The 16,480-nt window shown below is 46.7% G+C and overlaps 1 protein-coding gene across 1 annotated transcript in view; it reads left to right on the forward strand.

Moving 5' to 3' along the window:
• Window positions 1–16,480, forward strand: part of LOC142834369 (BEN domain-containing protein 5) — a 1,100,005-nt gene that overhangs the window by 1,058,322 nt on the left and 25,203 nt on the right. The gene's annotated exons all lie outside the window — the stretch shown is intronic.

The following is a 16,480-nucleotide window of genomic DNA, read 5'->3' on the forward strand; positions in this document are numbered from 1 at the left end:
CAAGAGTGTGGCTGGTATTGTTTGGGCAAAGGCCTTCAGATACAGGAGAAGTCTAACTTCACAGGCTGAAAAAGGAATTTGAACTTAAGTAATAGGTAATGAATGGCAACAGATGTTTTGTAAATATTGGGAAGTCACCCTGACTGCACTGAAGGCAGCGACACGCAGTAGGAGATTGTCAGGACAATCCATGTGAGAGACGCTTCAGGCTAATACTAGGTGATGGATATTTAAATACGGGACTGAGCAGATGCAGGGCTTGCTTTAGTGATCACAGGAACTAGAGACTAGAAGGAGTCGGTGGAGATTGAAGAGACTACACCAGCTTCCAGCTCCTGGAGCCACTCTTTCTCGACAGGGAGGGGAGAAGTTGGGCTTGGAACTGACCAGGGCAGCACAAGCCATTCAGTGTTGATTTTGCCTGGTTCCTCTTTGATATACCTTTTTTTTTTTTTTAGACTCATCTCATAACAGAGGGAGAGCAGGCAGATAGATTGTGATCTTTGTTGGCTGCTGACTCTGTGTCCCAATCAGGAAAAGAAATTACATGGTCTGATGGGAATGACAATGTGGTCTGGGAGGAAGTGTCCTCCAGACTAGGAATCAGGAGACCTGATTCTGACGACAGCACAGGCTTCATCCCGGACAGTGCCCTTCAGCAAGTCCTCTAGGCTCTGGGAGGTGACTTTCTCTTTGCAAAGCAATGGAGGACTTTCTGGCTGTCCTTTCCTGCTGCTGGACTCAGAAACAGCCACAAAGAACTAAGTGCTATGCCCAGAACAGACAGCAGGGTTTGAATCTTGCCTTAGTCACACAGTAGGTGGGCCACTTTGAGCAGGTGGTATAACATCACTGGGCCTCGGTTTCTTAATCTGAAACTACGAGGTATAATGTTTATCTGGTTATGAGGATACAAAGGGAAATAATTCTATACATTTTCAAAGGTCTCCACCGTGGCTAGTGGTCTTTGGCACTCTGCCTTGTCCATGTTGTAGCAAGAATACAGGTCTGGAGTCAGAGTTCCAGGTGAGAGTTCTGTTGGAACCCAGTTATAGTAGAACCACTCCGGACCTCAGTGGATGACCTTCACTCCATGAAGTGAGAATAACAACGGCTCACTTCTTAGGATTGTCAGGGTTACATGGGGAGGGCTATGTTGTCAGGACCAGATGAGTCACCGTGCCACATGCTCAGTGATGTTAGATGTTATTCTCTTGCCTTTCCTTCCGGTCATTTGCTGTGTTGTTGCTGTTGTGAAGTGATATATTCCTGATACTTTGGGCCATTCTTCACGAAGTCCTATTTACATTTTATTGGCATGACTACTAATAAATATGCTCTGTTCAAACAATTTAAAGAGAGAGAGAAGGATAAAATAGAACCATAAAGCAACCCCAGCTCTTCTCCGGCCTTTGTTTATGGTCTGGTTTCAAGCCGAGAGGAAACAGCTCTTTAACATAATGGATGAGGAAAACATTGGGAACAGTGAGCGAGCGAGCCTGAGTCCTGAGCAGACTGGTTTCCTGTAGCTGTGGCCATACTGAAATCGGGTACTGCTGGCTCTGAAGAAAGATACAGCTAGCCAAGGGAAGATAGCACGTTCCTGTCAGCTGACTGATCTCAGTTCAGACTTCACTCTTTCCCTTGCAATGTTCAACAGACTTGGAGGTTCTCATTTATTTACTCATCCGTCCAACAAAACTCAGTAGACACCGGGAAGAGACAGAGAACTGAAGCACAATCCCTCTCTTCAGGAAGGAGAGAAAACAGGGGGAAGAGATGGCAACATTGTGGAGGATAAATGCTCTGGCAGAGGAAAGATCTGCTGGTCTTGGGGTGGAGCGGAGGGGACAGAGGGGAAGGAAGAACTTCCTAGAAGAGAAACCAGGGCTCAGCCCTATAGGGTGGATGCATGCAGACTGAGAAAGAAGGGGTGGAGCTACCTTCCTGGCAGAGGGAGAAGTACAGGAGAGAGCCCAGATGCCAGGGAAAGGATGCTCTGTCCAAGCATCCCGGGGTAGCTGGGGCTGGGCCAGAAACAAGCAGTGATGGATAAGCACGGGAGAAAGACCTGTGAAAGAAGGAACCAGGACATTGAATATGCAGCACTAACAATTACAAAACAATTCTATTGTTTGTTTCCACTGGCTTTGTAAATAGATGAATATAGATACCAGATCCGTAGATATGAGGAGCTCTGGCAGGACCAGAGAGCGCCCAGTCATTCTCAGGGAATTAAGACGTTCCAATTAATTCTAGTCACAAAGCAATCTCCATTGAGCAATTACTGTGTCTGGTCTGATCCAAAACATCAAGCCTGTTCAAAGATCACCCTCCCCACCCTCTGGGTCTTTCTCAGATAGGTTGATCGTGGTTACCCCTGTTCACACTTCCCAGGTTGAACAGGAAAAGGGAGAGCTAGAAAGAGACAGAATGAGCCTCTGGTACCTAGGGGAGGGCATGGATAATCTCACATGAACCCCCTAGATACCCCTACTTTCTAGTGCTGAATCCTAAAGAGTTGCTCAGGGGTTCCTCAGCCCCAGATGACCTGACTGGTTTCCCCACTGGGTGCTGAGGCATCTCTTAGGTGGTCCTCCGTTATGAAGGTGAATTCAGAGCTGTAAAATTGTTTCAGGCTAGCCGGGCAGTGGTGGCGCACTCCTGTAATCCCAGCGCTTGGGAGGCAGAGACAGCCTGTGAGTTCGAGGCCAGCCTGGTCTACCAAGGGAGTTCCAGGATAGGCTCCAAAGCTACAGAGAAACCCTGTCTCAAAAAACAAAACAAAAAAAAATTGTTTCAGGCTTTCTCTTAAAAATCCTGCAAGTTGGTCTCATTCCCCATATGCCACCTGAAGCCAGGCCTAGGTGAGTTTCATGTTCCAGTAGATAAGGGTAGGGCTGAGTGTGTCGATGATTATTCATATATGGGGTACAGGAAAATGTCAAGAAAGGTACCCTAGATGTCGGTTTGAGGAACTTGGTTCTGCCAAGAGAAGGATCTGCCAGTCATTTACATGTGGACTGCTGAGAAAAGAAGCCGAGGGGGTATGGTTGAGCTCTGTTTGTGAGGCACTGGACATAAAGGGTTCATGGGACATGCAAATGGAGACTTTTAGTAGATAGATAGTTCTAAGGTCTTGAGGTTTTGGAAAAAGACCTCAACTTTGGACAGGTTCATAGTGGGCACCAGACACCCTGGAATCACAATAAAGGAAGTGGTTTTCTGGGTGTCACTATCTACTTCATGAGTTGGCGAAAAGAATGCCGAACTGGGAGTCGGGATATCAGTTCTATTGTGGCCTTTTGCTGTGTGACTGTCTAGTTGGTGTCTACTCCCAAGTAGCCCTCAGTGAATACAACTGAATGAATGAATGAATGAATGAATGAATGAATGAAATAGAGGAAGGCCCTGCCCTTTGTCTGTTAGATCACATGACTCTCTAAGGAAGAGGTAAGGTCTGTGATCTGAACTGTTCTGAGTGCAGCTCTGTGCTCCCAGGCCTGTTGGGAGTGCTGCTGTATGCTCCCAAGAGGGTCGAGCGTGCTGCCTGGGTTTTCATTCTTCCTTGGAAGATTTTTCTCTTCCAAGCAAGTGGATGAAGAATAGGAAGACGTCATGTCTGACATGCTTATTGGTATTTCTCTCAGATAAGTCAAACATCTCAGAACTTTCCAGTTTCTTATTTGTCATACTCGGAGTCATAGCTTTCATAAGAAGAAAGAAGAAGAAGAAGAAGAAGAAGAAGAAGAAGAAGAAGAAGAAGAAGAAGAAGAAGAAGAAGAAGAAGAAGAAGAAGAAGAAGAAGAAGAAGAAGAAGAAGAAGAGAAAAAGAGAAGAAAGAGGAGGAGGAGGAGGAGGAGAAGGAGGAGAAGGAGAAGGAGAAGGAGAAGGAGAAGGAGAAGGAGAAGAAGAAGAAGAAGAAGAAGAAGAAGAAGAAGAAGAAGAAGAAGAAGAAGAAGAGAAGAAAGAGGAGGAGGAGGAGAAGGAGGAGAAGGAGAAGGAGAAGAAGAAGAAAGAAGAAGAAGAAGAAGAAGAAGAAGAAGAAGAAGAAGAAGAAGAAGAAGAAGAAGAAGAAGAAGAAGAAGAAGAAGAAGAACCCTTCAGCCTTCAGTTAGAGGGTTTGGAGAGTAGAATACTAAGCCTTACTGAAATCTGATCATTTTTCTTATCCTCCTTAAAGATAAGATTTGAGCTTTAAATATGAATGCTTACTAGGCAACTGGCTGAATGAATAATAAAGCATTGGTGATGGCAACATCATAACTGAACTCATGCCTTCTGGAAAGGTCTCTGCACTGGAGCAGGCTGTGCCTCTGCTGAACCTCACCATGCAGATTGGGGGAGGCCAACAGTGCTCTGTGTTCCAGTTTTCCCACCTCTTTAGATTGGATTAGATGATAGATCTTCAAGCTTATTTCCAAATCAAAAGGCAGCTAAGTAGACACATGGGCAGGTGGATGGGTAGATGCAGATAATCATTTGATTTGGGCTTTTGAGATAGAAGTAGAGAAAGTGAAGCTTCAAAAAATAAAATCAGATGACGTTCCAAGGCCACCCATATACTCAGGGTTGGAGTGGAACTTTAGATCCTGACAGGTCCTGCTCAAGCATCTGCTGGCAGGCCTTCTTGCCTTCCTCCCTTCTTCTCTTCCATGGCTTTTGGAGGACAGATACTTTTCTTCTGAACTCCAAAGACCTCACACCACTCTTACTGTTCTTCTATCTCCAGAAACCCCTCTCTGTAGCACCTGCCCCTGACACTGACCTATCTGCCATTCCTGATGACCCAGACCTCACTCTGCTGACTGGCACCAGCTTACTGCCTTGCTTGAGCCAACTGTCCTTGGGACAATTGACCCACATTCATGCCAAAGCATGCTCTGGCTCCTGAATGCCTCCTATCTGGCTAGAAAACCAAAGTGACATTTCCTTCATTCTCCAAGTCTCCTTCATTCCCCCAAACTGAGGTTCCTAAGGGTTTTATCTGCTATTGTCAAGTTTATAGCCATAATTCAAAATGCTGTTAATAGTACTGTCAGCAGAGAGCAACAAATTACAAAGTTGTAAAGTTACTTTATAGTGATAACTGTCAGCCTTCACTCCTGACTCTGCAAGGCTCCATGGAAACCACATTAATGACAAAGAGACCATATTGTTTCAGGGTTGCAGCAACAAACTGGCAGTCAGGAGGCATCCTGTCTGACTCCTAAGTCACCTGAACCTGTTGTCTGCACTCGGGCTCACTTGCACATCTGTGTACATCTGAACCTGCTGTCTGCACTCGGTCCACTTGCACATCTGTGTACACCTGAACCTGCTGTCTGCACTCGGTCCACTTGCACATCTGTCTACACCTGAACCTGCTGTCTGTACTCGGCTCACTTGCACATCTGTGTACACCTGAACCTGCTGTCTGCACTCGATCCACTTGCACATCTGTGTACACCTGAACCTGCTGTCTGCACTCGGTCCACTTGCACATCTGTGTACATCAAAACCTGCTGTCTGCACTCGGCTCACTTGCACCTCTATTTATACCAACGCTCGTCTTCCCACCTTCTTGTTGCACAAATGTGGGGAGAGCTCTCATAGTTGAGGCTTTACCTGAGCTCAGTTTCGACCAATTGCACTTTTGAGCTTAGCTTTAACTAACCCAAAAGACAACGGAGACTAGCAAAGTGTCGAATCATAACTGCTTAAAAAGTCAGTGTTGAACTGATGAGCCCTAGGAACACTTGAGGTTCTACTTAGACAATACATAGAACGATGGTGATGAAGAATTTTCACCCTTCTACAAAGAGAAAAGGCAACTCAGGAAAGTAGATAGAAAGATGGGGAAAGGCTTAGGTACCTTAATTGGCATGGTTAAGTTCTTTATCGACCAACAAACGACTATGTCGACCCCACCACTATGCTGCCTACTGCCTGAACTGAGGCTGACTCTGGCTGGTGGGCAGAAGCTGTAAACTCTTCTGGGGAATGAGGAAGTTCTGGCCTTTGTTTGCCCTCCTATTGTCATCAGTCCCTGGGACTCCGTTTTCATTTCTGGCCTTCAGTTTGTATCAAACACCAATAAAATGGAACATGAGGCCTGAAAAACCATGAAGGGAGGTGCACAAAAACTGCTGGGAGGGGTTGTCAGGAGAGAGGGTAGGGAGCTTCCCATCCTAAAACTGGGACAATTACTAAAACCAACAACAGTAGCAAACAAACAAAACCACCATGCTTGTTAGCCACTTCTCACAAAGCTATGACCTATGAGAAACCAGTTAGAGAAATTGGGGAGTTTTCCTTGGAATAGGGCCCTTTGGGAGCTACATGTTTGTTTTGGTCAAGTCTCTAGGGTAACCACAGAGCTGAGTAATAGACCTGTTGTGTGTGCCTCTAGAGTTTGAAACAGGGTCCAGCGTGAAGCAGCCCTCTCTGAACCTGTGCATGCTAGATAATGATGAGAGGATCTAGAACCAGTGGCTGTCCTCACTGAGCATCTCCTATATGCCAGACTCCTGCTGGGGCCTGAGGGTGCAGAGCAAGTCATGGCATCTGCCTGGGTATGTGCCAATGTGGTGGAGATGGGTAGAGAGCGGCTGTAGTGCGGTGTGGTGACAGAGGGAGTTACGGGGCAGAGAGAAAGGTATTTAACTCTGGCTTGGGGACACCAGATGTAAAAATAGACGCACCAAGGAAGTACCATCACTTAGGCCCAGTGTAAGGGAAGAGTTCCAGAGTCTCTGCAGACAGAGAGCAGCCCCGACAACAGTTAGAGCCTTCAGTGTAAGATGGGGAGTGTGAGGTGCTGAGAGCTGTGGGAACCAGCTGATGCAGGACTGCTGGTCCCCAGCAATGGACGGACCGGAAAAGTGTCTGCGCTGGCAGGTGAGGGAGGACAGATCGCAGGGTCAGCAGAGCTGAGCTAATGCGCCATGATGCCATGGCACCCATGGTTGCATTTTCCTCTAGGGGATTGGCTCTGAAATTAAGCTCACCGATCTCCTGTCTTCCTTCAGGAAACTACTTGGAGTTTCTCGGATTACATAGTCTGGCCCTGGTTTGAGGGCATTGCCTAGTGACATATCTGCTATGGCATGGTGTTGTGATGTGAGGTTCACAAAGCACATTCTATCATCTATCTATCTATCTATCTATCTATCTATCTATCTATCTATCTATCTATCTATTTTGGTTTTTCAAGACAGGTTTCTCTGTAGCTTTGGAGCCTGTTCTGGAACTAGCTCTTGCAGACCAGGCTGGCCTCAAAGTCACAGAGTTTCACCTGCGTGCCTCTTGAGTACTGGGATTAAAGGCATGCGTCACCACCGCCAAGCAAGCACATTCTTTGTTAATCTGTCATCAGCCACTGATATGCTATGTGATTTTGAACAAACCACTTCCATCCTGGGATCCTAACTATATCATGAACAATTTGGACAAAGAGTCTCATGTACCAGACATCGTTTGAATGTGGATCTAGCTCACATGTGTTGAACATCTACTAGGTGGTTCTTAGGAATTTGTCAGACTCTGAGAGCTCCAGCCATTCTCCACAGAACAAACCCAGAATCGACATCACAAGCCTCACTCCGGGCTGCACACCCAGCGGAGACACATTGCCTCGCTAGTGTTTCTTTCCGTCAATATTTTCCTCAAGATGATAAATGTGCTACCAATAAGGGGAGGCAGCTGCCAGCTCTGTCTGAGACAAGGGCCTTTAGCTGGGGCTGTGGCCGTGATTGGTTTGTTGATGCATCTCCAAAGTCAGGAGCCCTGGCTGGGAGGAAACAGGAAGGAACTCAGAGGAGGCTCAGGACCAAGGCTCTCACTATACACAGATTTGCCTCCGGTTAACAGGGCTTCTTTCTCCTGATGCTAAGTTCTCTGACTGCCCCTCTCCACTAAAACACAGTCTTTGAAGAGGCCGCTGTAAAGTCAAGAAGCTTATAGGAGAACTGTAGCACACAGATGGCATGTTCACTAACAGGGTAAGGAAGAGCTTGGCCTTTGCAGCTGGGCTGATCTGCATGCAAGTCTTGGCTCTGCTATTTACCCATTGTATGACTCCGGGCAAGTGACTTGATTGTACTGATTTCCCATCTGCTTATCCCCAACAATGCTCACTTTGATACTTACCTCACAGGGCTGTTTTGAGAAGATGCAAACATTGAGAAACATTCTCTGGTGCCTGTTCAATTACTGTGACCTTAGAAGGCACCTTGTGAATTGTGCCACTAATTTTACTCTTTAGATGAAATCCAACTTATGCACTTCTGGACCATCAGAATAGAGGCAATATGCTTGGACTGTAGGTTTCTCGGATTCTTAGGAGGCTCTTCTGATTTCGAAATAACAGTCTTCTTAACAGTGAGTTTGGAGTGCTCTCCTGAGCACAGTTTAAAAAATAAAATAAGTTCTTTTACAAGGACAAAGTCATCAGTGATCAATGTCAAAATTAAGCCAGCGGTGGAGCTTGGCTGAGGCCAGAGCTCAGAGAGACCAAGATTTCGCCTTTGGTCTCAGTTACACATATGTGAAAACCACTACCTCCCTAGTCTGGAACTGAGGAAATGAGGGATCAGAGTTGAGAGACCTGGCTTTGCACGGTAGAATTCCATACCTGGAGAGTGATGTGGGTTCTACTTTGTCATGTGGTCACAGATCGCTGATGCTCCATCTTATGCTTCAGTTCCCTAGTCTCTCCATTGTGTCTCTTCTATGAGTTTGCGCAGACTGGGTGTGTAGGTGAGAAGTGAGCCTGAAAGGGCATTCACAAAGGGGGGCTCTTGGTGGTGTAGGGTGGGCTGTGTGGGGAGAAGAGGTGGGCATGCTACCTTTAAGAAAAGAAAACAGATCTGGAAGAGATAGGGACAGGGACAAGGAGAGTCCCAGAGGTGGTTCTAGGTGGCATACTGGCAGTCAGGAAAGACCTAAATAATTTCAGTTTCAAACTCGTGCCCACAAAGACCTGGTGCCATGGGGAGAAGCACTAACTGCAGGGCTGGTGACCCACAGAGCTAGTGGGCTCTGCCTTCTCACTTCTGACCTGGCTCCTTCCCTCTACAGCCTCCTCCCTCATAGAGACACCCAGAGACACTGGCAGCGGCTTCCTCACAGTTGCCTGAGGTTGAGGCGCCCCCTCCTGCCTCCAGGGTGCATGGCTGCCAGGGAGAGCCAGTTCTTTCCCAGCAGAAGACCTAAGACAGCTCCTTCCTTTGTCTAGGCAGAGGCATGAGTTCTGCCTACCATACCTGCAGCCCCCAGCTGCCCTTAGGAGTCTAGAAGAAGGGGGAGCACATTCCCTGACTTCTCCTGCATGACCATCTCCTTATCTGCCGTCACTCTTTCCTGGTTCTCCTCTCTACTTCTCTTTTTCCTTTGTCTTCTTACCCATTGGTCTCTCTCATGTACTTTCATCTGTGGCTCTCCGCATCCCTCCTTACCATGTCCACTCCCTTGTCTTCACCCCCACTCAAACCCTTTCCACGCTTCCTATAGCTTTGATTCTTTCTCTCTTGTGTCTTTTGCTCCTTATCTTGTAGTTAGTGGGTCAAAGTGTTTGGCACTCATATTGGCATTTAAACCCAGTATTTCCACTGAGATGACTTTAGGCAAGTTGCTTAATGTCCTGACTCTGTACCTGACTGAGGGGGTCAATGAAATACTGTGTCCCAGAGAGTGGTTCCAACTCCAGAGAGACTCAATAGTCCCTTCTCTTGTTCCTCTCCCTCTCAGTCTCATCTGCTGGCAGGTCTTCTGCTACTCTTCTCTTCCTTTCAACCCCCCCCCCATGCCTCCCTCTCCCTCTATCTTCTTTCTTTTCCAGGGTACAATTTAGAATCAGATTCAAATACCATTTGTTGAGCCTTTCAGGAAACAGGGAACTTGACCTTCACCTTAAAGGAACTCAATTCCATACTTTACTCCCCCTCTCTCTCCTCTGTTCCCTGTCTAAGTGTCTGATAAGGGGCTCTGAGTTGAGCTAAGGGACAGCCAGGGGTGTCTGAAGTCAGGAGTCTGTGCATAGTGTATCTTGCAAGGAAGTTTTCCGGTGGGGAATGAGTCGTGTCCCAAGAGACACCCCGGTCTGTGTGTCTACAGGCCAGTGACTTGAACGGATTTGCTAATTTGTTTGTGATTTGTGGCAAATTGCAATGAAGGCGCTTAATGCCATAAACCACTATAGGTGTTTCCTAGCACCAAACGCCCAAGAAGACATTCACTCAAGAGATTCATGCTGGGAGCCCCTGGAGAGTGGCCTCTGATCTCTGGTCTCATGAGCATTCCTTCAGCAGATGGCAGCCTGTGGATCATAGGGCTATTTTTCATAGTGTCTCCTCTCAATCCTAAAACATGGCCTAATCACAGAGTTGTCTGTGGTCTAGCTGGACACAAGGGTAATGCAGGAGTGTCTAGACAGCATCCTTCTAGCTGCCCTCAAAGACTCAGAATATTTCAACCTAGGGACAGAGAAAGGCAAGGTCAGCCAGTGGTGCAGGGCCGGGGATTTACACCAGTGTAGTGTGGTAGTTAGGAATGCCAACTGGATGGCGTGAGTCTGGTTTCATTTCTAAGCCTCTGTGTCTTTGGGCAACTTACTTTGGCCTCTTTGCACTCTAGGCTCCTGAATAGAGATGATAGTATGAACCTCTCAGGGTCTCTGTGAAAAGGAAATGAGTTGATATCAGTACTTCACACCCTGACTGATTCCTAGTCATGACTGATAGCTGTTCGATGCTGCACGATTCTGTGTGATCACACACTTGGGCTCCCAGCAGGCCAAAGATATGCTGAGAGGCCATCTGGTTGCCTGGATGGAGGCTTACCGACACTACTACAAACAATCAGTTTTAAAGCAAAAGAGCTTCTTCTCTTGAGTTTTCCTGTAAACAAGCTGACTATTGTCTGAACCTGCTCTCCACTGAGGGCAGACTACGATTTCCAAGCTCTCTTGCCTTTGGCAATGCATTATAGTAAAAAAACACATGCAAGAGGCCGTCCCTGGGATTGTGGGAATGGACAGAGTTCACAGCATAGGGAGGAGGTCCAGAAAGTTGTTTCATCTCCACAGCCAGTGCCCGTGCTTAGCTCTGGAGGCCGTCATTTGAAACAGTCCCTACTTCCTTTCAGGCAAGGAAGCGTCAGCTCACTGGCATCATTTACTTGATGCGGGAATGGAGGGGGGGTGTGTGCACGTGTCAGGCTGAGCCAGAAGCCATGACCCTACAGTACCTGCTCTGTTCCTGTGCTCCCCTAGAGAGTACCAAGGGATGAGGCCTTCCTGGTCCTAAGCTTCCTCGACCCTGGGGCACCCACCATCCCTGGGGAGTCAGTAGACTTCCCAGCTCTCACTGAACAGACCTCTGCTTCCAGAGTACTGTGTCCCCTTGTATGTTTTATTTCCTAAGTAACTGGGAGTCTTTCACTCAGTCATGGCTTTTCACCTGAAAGAGCTATTTGGGGAGAAGCCACTGAGTTCTGCAGAAGTTCCTGGGCTCCGCTACAAGTCATTTTTAGATTGCAGAATGGGACAAGAAGGAATGATGATATTTCCCTGTGCATGACTAATCCAAAACACTTCAATCTTCAAAATGTCAGCGTTTATGGCCAGTGGCTGCTCTGCCGTGAACAGGATGGCACTGTGAATACTAAGGTGCTGGCCTGGCAGAGAACCTGGATGAGGCATTGCGGTAAAGGCAGACAGCCTCCAGAGATGGCGGCTGGTCCTGGAGGCCAGCTGGGAAGTACCACCTGAAAACAAACGCATCTCCTTGAATCCCAAGATGATGGTGCATATTAGCATGGGTCTTTACTGCCTCCAGAGATGGCGGCTGGTCCTGGAGGCCAGCTGGGAAGTACCACTTGAAAACAAACGCATCTCCTTGAATCCCAAGATGATGGTGCATATTAGCATGGGTCCTTACTGCCTCCAGAGATGGCGGCTGGTCCTGAGGCCAGCTGGGAAGTACCACCATATTAGCATGGGTCTTTACTGCAACCCAGAGAGATCAGCCTCATGGTTCCAATTGGCTGGTGGTCGAGGAGGCTGATCATCATGCTCATCAGTAGATTAGCCCAAGGTCACTGTCTTGCTACCACATCACACTGCCCTTTGTCTCTACGTCTCTAAAGCATAATAATTCATCCATGCTCTCAATGAGCTAAAACAAACTTGGGACAAGTAGTAAAGGACTTAGGACATATTAAGATTACATCAGGAAACATTGCCCCAGGGAAAAGAAGCCAGTAGATTCCAGGAGGTTGGAGAAGCCAGTTAGGATATGACTCAGTGACAAAATTTCTTCTTCAGGCTTTCATTTTCCATTAGTGAAAGTGTTGATGTGGGGAATGCAAAACAGATACTTACCACTCCATAGGCAGCTCTGTGCTGGACACTGGGAATCAGTGCTGAACAGGACTGCTTCCCTAGGGAGAAGTTGAAGTATGATGGTTCTAACATCCTTCCCCCAGATATATCCCAAATTCAAGGTGCAAACAAGAATAGGTGATGGGTCAAGTCCTAAGGTCCTGATGAGGGTGTCCTAGGTCCTCTGTGGTGCCAGAAATGTGGCTTCAGTGCCAAAGCATACTCATTGGTGAGTTGGGACAGAGAGAGAAGTCAGTGAGCACACAGACGTCCAAAGGACCAGGTGCTTCTAATTCATTATGGGCAACGTTTGTTTAATAAGCAGTTTCCAGGCACCCCTCCATACTTGCCTGACAGTAGGGACTGAGAAGCTGGAAATGGGTCAGGCAAGGCCATGCACGCCAGAGTTCTGTGTGGAGAAGCTGACACACAAATACAGCTATGCATGAGAGTGTCCTTTGAAGGTACCTACTGCAGAAGGAACACGAGGAAGAAGGGACATAACTTGGAGAGGGATGGGATGGTTTCATAGAGGAAGAGTCCTCGAGCAGAAAGTCTAAGAACGAAATGATCATTCTAGGCCAGATTCCAGAGAGAAAACAGTGCTTGCAAGACCCAGGGAAGCTTGAGAGCCAAACAAGACCTCCCGGCTGAGCCTCCTGTTGAGTGTGCCTATGGGAACCTCAGCACCCCCAAGTCCACACTGAGGGGGGAAAGCTGTGCAGATCCCCAATCCAAGGGTGTGAGTGTGTTGCTGCTCTAGAACAAAATGCCCAGAAAAACAAAACAAAACCTTCAGCCTGGAGCAGCCAGAGCCCAAGGCTCTCCTCACTTTTGCCTTCACTGGGAAACAAATGCCATTCTTTCTGAAAGTTATGAAATGAAAGAGAGCACTGGCTTCGCACTGTGTGGGGGCCACTCCTGTGTGCCCCCTGAGCACTTGCCAGTGCGCCGACCTACCACCCTCCTCACAAGGTCTGTTTCCTTCAGACCCAAAATTCATTGTCACTCTTCTTGCCTGCTTAGGTTGTAGCAGAAAGCAGAAAGTCACCTTCGAATCTGTACTATACTAGCTGAGGATATTTTATTACCTTGTCAGGACAAAAGGCAATGGGATGCATTTAAATTGAGGACCCAGTGTTTTTCAGGGTCATAGCTGATGCCTTCACAGTAGCCTCAAGCTCTGGCTCTCAATTAGACATCTCTACCGGATCCCCAACCTGTCCTACCATGATCATTCAGTATGCTTAGATGCTGAAAGGACAGAGTAAGGGGTCTAGTGTGGGCTAAGGCTGCTCTGAGACCCCAGGAGGGTCAATAGGGTCAAGAGGGCCAAAGTAATTGGAGACCACGCCCTGAAGAGGATGGGCATACCAATAAGGTTTTCCAAACAGATGTGTGCACAAAGCACAGGAACACAATGACCTATCACAGTAATCTTGAAAGGGAGGATCAGACATTTCCTTTCATGATTTTGGAAGCAAAGAGTTATGGAAACCTATTAATCTGGAAAAGGTGCAGTCATCAAGCAGCTACGTTACAGTTCTTTATAACAATAGGATAGAGGGAGAAAGAAGGGAGAGATGGAGGGGGGAGAGAGAGATTAGATTCTTATTTTTGAAGATTCCTCTGCATGGTTCTGGAGGCCAAGGGAGAAGCAATGCTGAAGTTCAAACCAAGAGCCATAGGCTGCAGAAGTTCCTCTTGTTAGGAGACATGGAGCCTTACTGCTCCTCATGTCTTCAACTGACTGCATAAGGTCCCATCACACTATTGAAAAGAACCTGCAATACTCAATGCCAGTGGATCTACATGTTAATCTCATCCCAAAACACCTTCACAGAAACATCCAGAATAATGCTTGACCCCGTATCATAGTCCATTCAAATTGACACATTACCCATCACGATCATATAGAATTCGACTACAGGTTTTTGGCTTCAAAGTCTAAACTTTTAACCACATCAAAGCACCTAAAATGACCTACTCTGGACCTTCAAGTAGAGAAGATTTCAAGTGGTAATATACCCCACGTTAACCTCTAACTGTGAAAGGCTCCATTGTTTTAAAGCATTGCAGTTGAAAGCAGAGCAAAACAGCTTCTTCTATCCTCCTAGTCCAGGGAAGGCACACACAGTCTGGAGGTGAATGGGGAGAGCATTCTAGAGTTTGCATCATCTAAATAAGAACAAGTTAAAAACTGGCCTTTACTTGGGCATCATGGTTCATGTCTTTAAAACCAGCACTCCATGAGGCCTGTATCTAGACCGAAGCCAATCTGCTCTACATAGTGAGTTCCAGGTCAGCCATAGCTACATAATGGGTGCTGGTGGTGGTGGAGGAAGCAAAAGCAACTTGCCTATCTGAAGTGACAGAGCTATTCAAAGGAGGTTTTTGGTACCAGATAATAGATTTGAATGCCACAGTGCCACTTTTGATTTTGAGTTTCTAGTTGGTAATGAACCAGAGGAGGTTCTTGAACTAGGGAATAGCATGAGATTATTATATTATCGGTGTGGGATATATATATATATATATATATATATATATATGCATGCATATATTTGTAATATACCTAACCTGTTGGATTAGCCTAGACTAGTAAATGCTTCTCCTTATATGGTTTTAGGAGTATTATGAAGCCCATACTTCATCCTTTCCATTAGAAAGGAAACAAATAATGGTGACTGAGAACGTCCATCTTCTCTAAGTAAAGTTGCAGAGTTAAGGAAGGGTAATTTGTCATGTGGCAGACATCTTTTCAGATATTTCACGTTATTTAATCTCAAAACAACCATACAAAGAAGATGGGATAGGCAGTCTTGTTCTTATTTGATTGACAAAAACACTGAAGTTTAGAAAGAAAGAATTTTTCCCCAAACCATACAGCTGGTGTTGCGGGCAGGGGCAACATTTCCATGAAAGCTGCCAAATTCCACAGCTTGCCCTTTTAAACACCGAACTTCAGTGAGGGCTTGGATCTGGCATAATCCCCAAATACTCGGCTCTCGGGAAGAGAAGAAAATTTCTTAAATGAAGGGGCGGGGTGAGGTACGAGGAAATGGTTTAGCCTGTGAAGTGTTTGCCAGTTTATTTCTCAGTCCCTACATAAAAAACTAGGTGTGATAGTGTCCACCTCTAACCCCAGCACTGAGGGGAAGCAGAGGCAGGAGGATGCCTGGGACTTGCTGGCCAGCTAGTCTAGCTGAATCAGTGAGCTCCAGGCTCCACACAAAGTGGGTAGTGACTGAGAAAATCTTCTTATGTTGGCCTCAGGCCTCCATGCATACGCACCCCCAGATCCCCATACATGAACATGTACACATGCATATACATACGCAAAAGAAAAAGCAAAGCCTCAAAACCAAAGTCTCGTTTTTGTAGCCTAGAAGGTCTGACCAGAAATACCAGAAACAGGGAGATCTGATCGCACTTGATAAAGATTGGATGCCATGCAGGAGAGACCTCAGAAGGGACTGTGCCCATTTGTTACAACTTCTGCAAACTACAAGCCCAGGCTAGCCTCCTACTCTAACCACGTTCATGTCAGTAGTGGGACAGAGGTCAGTACCTACTGCTAGTTGGGTCTTCTGTGGGGATTGGCCCCTACAGTTTCAGTCTCTCCAGAGTTAACCACACACATACAGTATAGCTGTTACGTGAGCTCTCACGTAAGTTAAGGATGTCTTGGGTCTGTGGTGGTTTAAATGAAATGTCCTTCATAGTCTCTGGTGTATGAATACTTGGTCTCCGGTTGTTGGACCTGTTTGGGTAGGTTTGATGTGACTTTGCTGGAGAAAATATGTCAGTCTCTGAGGTTTCAAAAGCCATGAGCCATTCCCAGCTTGCTCTCTCCACTTTCTGTTTGTTGTTCAAGATGTGAGCTCTCAGCTCTCCCTGCTCCCAGGATTCCCTGGTATGATGAACTCTTATCTCTCTTGAGCCATAAGCTCAATTACACCCTTTCTTCTCCATGTTGCCTTGCCCATGGTATTTTACCAGAGAATAGAAAAGTAACTAATGCAGTGGCCATCTGTGGCTATCCCCCTACCTGGTGGGAGACATCAGCTGTTGTAATTAGCCTTCATTAAAATGCTGATTAGTAACATCTTGCCTGGG

Source organism: Microtus pennsylvanicus, chromosome 13 (assembly GCF_037038515.1).
Source record: "Microtus pennsylvanicus isolate mMicPen1 chromosome 13, mMicPen1.hap1, whole genome shotgun sequence".
Taxonomy (NCBI): domain Eukaryota; kingdom Metazoa; phylum Chordata; class Mammalia; order Rodentia; family Cricetidae; genus Microtus; species Microtus pennsylvanicus.